Genomic DNA, 5,000 nt, shown 5'->3' on the forward strand with positions numbered 1-5,000 from the left:
CATCGGCGGGACCAATCCACTCCTCCGTTCCGCTCTCCTGCAACCTTGGCCCCGGTAAAGCGGCGGCACAGGACCTCATAGACCTCCTGGAAGTCGCCAGAGGCTAAGTCCGACTGGTTTATGACTTGCCACTGCCTGGACCTGCCCCCACAGGCTAAGTCCGACTGGTTTATGACTTGCCACTGTCTCCACCTCCCTCCACAGGCTAAGTCCGACTGGTTTATGACTTGCCACTGTCTCCACCAGCCTCCACAGGCTAAGTCCGACTGGTTTATGATTTGCCACTGTCTCCACTGGTTCATGACTTGCCACTGCCTGGACCTGCCCCCACAGGCTAAGTCCGACTGGTTTATGACTTGCCACTGTCTCCACCTTCCCTCCACAGGCTAAGTGCGACTGGTTTATGACTTGCCACTGTCTCCACCAGCCTCCACAGGCTAAGTCCGACTGGTTTATGATTTGCCACTGTCTCCACTGGTTCATGACTTGCCACTGCCTGGACCTGCCTCCACAGGCTAAGTCCGACTGGTTTATGACTTGCCACTGTCTCCACCAGCCTCCACAGGACAAGTCCGACTGGTTTATGATTTGCCACTGTCTCCACTGGTTCATGACTTGCCACTGCCTGGAACTGCCTCCACAGGCTAAGTCCGACTGGTTTATGACTTGCCACTGTCTCCACCAGCCTCCACAGGCTAAGTCCGACTGGTTTATGATTTGCCACTGTCTCCACTGGTTCATGACTTGCCACTGCCTGGCCCTGCCTCCACAGGCTGAGTCCGACTGGTTTATGATTTGCCACTGGTTCATGACTTGCCACTGCCTGGACCTGCCTCCACAGGCTGAGTCCGACTGGTTTATGATTTCCCACTGGTTCATGACTTGCCACTGCCTGGACCTGCCTCCACAGGCTGAGTCCGACTGGTTTATGATTTGCCACTGGTTCATGACTTGCCACTGCCTGGCCCTGCCTCCACAGGCTGAGTCCGACTGGTTTATGATTTGCCACTGGTTCATGACTTGCCACTGCCTGGACCTGCCTCCACAGGCTGAGTCCGACTGGTTTATGATTTGCCACTGGTTCATGACTTGCCACTGCCTGGACCTGCCTCCACAGGCTTAAGTCCGACTGGTTTATGACTTGCCACTGTCTCCACTGGTTCATGACTTGCCACTGCCTGGCCCTGCCTCCACAGGCTGAGTCCGACTGGTTTATGATTTCCCACTGGTTCATGACTTGCCACTGCCTGGACCTGCCTCCACAGGCTGAGTCCGACTGGTTTATGATTTCCCACTGGTTCATGACTTGCCACTGCCTGGACCTGCCTCCACAGGCTGAGTCCGACTGGTTTATGATTTGCCACTGGTTCATGACTTGCCACTGCCTGGCCCTGCCTCCACAGGCTGAGTCCGACTGGTTTATGATTTGCCACTGGTTCATGACTTGCCACTGCCTGGACCTGCCTCCACAGGCTGAGTCCGACTGGTTTATGATTTGCCACTGGTTCATGACTTGCCACTGCCTGGCCCTGCCTCCACAGGCTGAGTCCGACTGGTTTATGATTTGCCACTGGTTCATGACTTGCCACTGTCTCCACCAGCCTCCACAGGCTAAGTCCGACTGGTTTATGATTTGCCACTGTCTCCACCAGCCTCCACTGGTTCATGACTTGCCACCGACTCGGCCAGCCTCCCCAGGCGAAGCGCGGGCGTTTGGTGACAATTCCAAGGCAGACCAAGGCAAACACGGCCCCTTGCGCGGCGGGGAGCCGTGCCCGGCCTCGGCGGGGCGTCGGGCCGCCGTTTGGAGCGCCGGCCGAAAACCCGAAAAAAGGGCGAAAATCGGAAAGAATTCGCGCCCGATCGGGCCGAGCGGCCGGCGGGGCGGCAGCCCGGGTCGGTCTCCGCAGACCTGGAGGCTCGAGGGGACCTTTCCGACCAAAGTCCATTTCTCGATTTTCCACCTCCTACCAATCTGCAGGTACCCCGCCAACCCCTCGGGACGCCAAACGCAAATGGCAAATCGGCGGGAGGGCGCCCGGTAGTCCATCCGAGGAAGGCGCTCCAAGTCCCCGCAGATCGGCTTTTTCAAAACCTCATCGGCACTACCGAGGGCAAGTGGTTAACCAGCTGTCCGAGACACTCGACCACAAATGCAAGTGGCAGCTCGGCGGGACCAATCCGCTCCCTTTAGCGGGAACACCCCCACTGTGTCCCCGGTACCACGGCTGGACACGACCTCATACACTTCCGAGGGCAAGTGATTAACTAACGGTAGGGTGCACTTTTCATATATGCACGTGCCCCATCGGCGGGACCAATCCACTCCTCCGTTCCGCTCTCCTGCAACCTTGGCCCCGGTAAAGCGGCGGCACAGGACCTCATAGACCTCCTGGAAGTCGCCAGAGGCTAAGTCCGACTGGTTTATGACTTGCCACTGCCTGGCCCTGCCTCCACAGGCTAAGTCCGACTGGTTTATGATTTGCCACTGGTTCATGACTTGCCACTGCCTGGCCCTGCCTCCACAGGCTGAGTCCGACTGGTTTATGACTTGCCACTGCCTGGACCTGCCTCCACAGGCTAAGTCCGACTGGTTTATGACTTGCCGCTGCCTGGACCAGCCTCCACAGGCTAAGTCCGACTGGTTTATGACTTGCCACAGTCTCCGCCAGACTCCACTGGTTCATGACTTGCCACCGCCTCGACCAGCCTCCCCAGGCTAAGTCCGAGCGTTGCGGTGGCCATGCCAGTGCCGACGAGGTCTGATCCGGTCCCTCGCGCTCCGGGGAGCCGTGCCCGGCCTCGGCGGGGCGTCGGGCCGCCGTTTGGAGCGCCGGCCGAAAACCCGAAAAAAGGGCGAAAATCGGAAGAAATTCGCGCCCGATCGGGCCGAGCGGCCGGCGGGGCGGCAGCCCGGGTCGGTCTCCGCAGACCTGGAGGCTCGAGGGGACCTTTCCGACCAAAGTCCATTTCTCGATTTTCCACCTCCTACCAATCTGCAGGTACCCCGCCAACCCCTCGTGACGCCAAACGCAAGTGGCAGACCAGCGGGACGGACCACCGGTAGTCATGCCGGGAATGAGGTCTCGGCGTCGGCATAAGGTGGGTGGATCGGACCCCATCCGGCCTACGGTTCTTTTTCAAAACGGCGCCCCCGGCCCCCGCCGGCGGCGGCCTTGGCGGCCGGGTGGGCGCCCCTCCTCGAATCGCCACCCTGCCCCGGGGTGAGCCGCTTCGCCGCCGCCCGGCGCCGTCAACAACCTTGTCCTGGTTTATGACTTGTCACCGCCGCTGGTTTATGACTTGTCACCGCCGCTGGTTTATGACTTGTCACCGCCGCTGGTTTATGACTTGTCAGCACCGGCGGACGGCCTCTCGCCGCCCTTTGGACGCCCCGGCGGCGGACCGTGACCCCCCACGGCTGGCCCGCGCGGGGCCCGCCACCCGCCCAAGGGGCGCCCCCTGCCGTTCGCCCACCTAACGCACGGCTGGAACAGCACCAAGCCCCGCAGCCGGCCAACGGCGGCACACACTGACCGCAGCCCACCGGAGGCACGTCGGGCCGTGGCCGTACCCCGCCCGACAGCGCCCCCTGCGGGCCACGGACCAGGCGGACGTTGGGACGAGACGATCCCCGGCCGAGGCGCTCTCTGAGCCCGCCAGGGACCGGTGCACCGCCGGCGGACGCTGCACCCGGTACACGAGCGCCCTCTGCCCGCCGGGGACCGGTGCACCGCCGGGGGAGTCTGCACCGGGCCCAGGAGCTCCCTCTGCCCGCCAGGAACCGGGGGGACCGCCGGCGGAGGCTGCACCGGGCCCAGCAGGTCACTCTGCCCGCCAGGGACCGGGGGGACCGCCGGCGGAGGCTGAGCCCGGCCCAGGAGCTCCCTCTGCCCGCCAGGAACCGGGGGGACCGCCGGCGGAGGCTGAACCCGGCCCAGGAGGTCACTCTGCCCGCCAGGGACCGGGGGGACCGCCGGCGGAGGCTGCACCGGGCCCACGAGCTCCCTCTGCCCGCCAGGGACCGGGGGGACCGCCGCCGGAGGCTGCACCCGGCCCAGGAGCTCCCTCTGCCCGCCAGGGACCGGGGGGACCGCCGGCGGAGGCTGCACCCGGCCCAGGAGGTCCCTCTGCCCGCCAGGGACCGGGGGGACCGCCGGCGGAGGCGGCACCGGGCCCAGGAGCTCCCTCTGCCCGCCAGGGACCGGGGGGACCGCCGCCGGAGGCTGCACCCGGCCCAGGAGCTCCCTCTGCCCGCCAGGGACCGGGGGGACCGCCGGCGGAGGCTGCACCCGGCCCAGGAGGTCCCTCTGCCCGCCAGGGACAGGGTGTAACGCCGGCGGAGGCTGCCTCCGGCCCAGGAGGTCCGTCTGCCCGCCAGGGACCGGGGGGACCGCCGAGGAGTCTCTGCCCGTCCCAGATACTCCCTATCCCTACCCCTAACCGTATCCCTAACCCTATCGCCTAACCCTAACCCTATCCCTAACCCTAACCCTAACCCTATCCCTAACTCTAACCCCATCGCCTAACCCTAACCCTATCCCTAACCCTATCCCTAACCCTAACCCTATCCCTAACCCTAACCCTAACCCTATCCCTAACCCTAACCCTATCCCTAACGCTAACCCTAACCCTATCCCTAACCCTAACCCTAACCCTAACCCTATCCCTAACCCTAACCCTAACCCTATCCCTAACCCTATCGCCTAACCCTAACCCTATCCCTAACCCTATCGCCTAACCCTAACCCTAACCCTAACCCTATCCCTAACCCTAACCCTATCCCCTAACCCTAAACCTATCCCTAACCCTAACCCTAACCCTAGCTCTAACCCCATCGCCTAACCCTAACCCTATCCCTAACCCTAACCCTATCCCTAACCCTAACCCTAACCCTAACCCTAACCCTATCGCCTAACCCTATCCCTAACCCTAACCCTATCCCTAACCCTAACCCTAACCCTATCCCTAACCCTAACCCTATCCCTAACCCTAACCCT

The sequence above is a fragment of the Scyliorhinus torazame genome, unplaced genomic scaffold (assembly GCF_047496885.1).
Source record: "Scyliorhinus torazame isolate Kashiwa2021f unplaced genomic scaffold, sScyTor2.1 scaffold_376, whole genome shotgun sequence".
NCBI classification, from domain to species: Eukaryota; Metazoa; Chordata; class Chondrichthyes; order Carcharhiniformes; family Scyliorhinidae; genus Scyliorhinus; species Scyliorhinus torazame.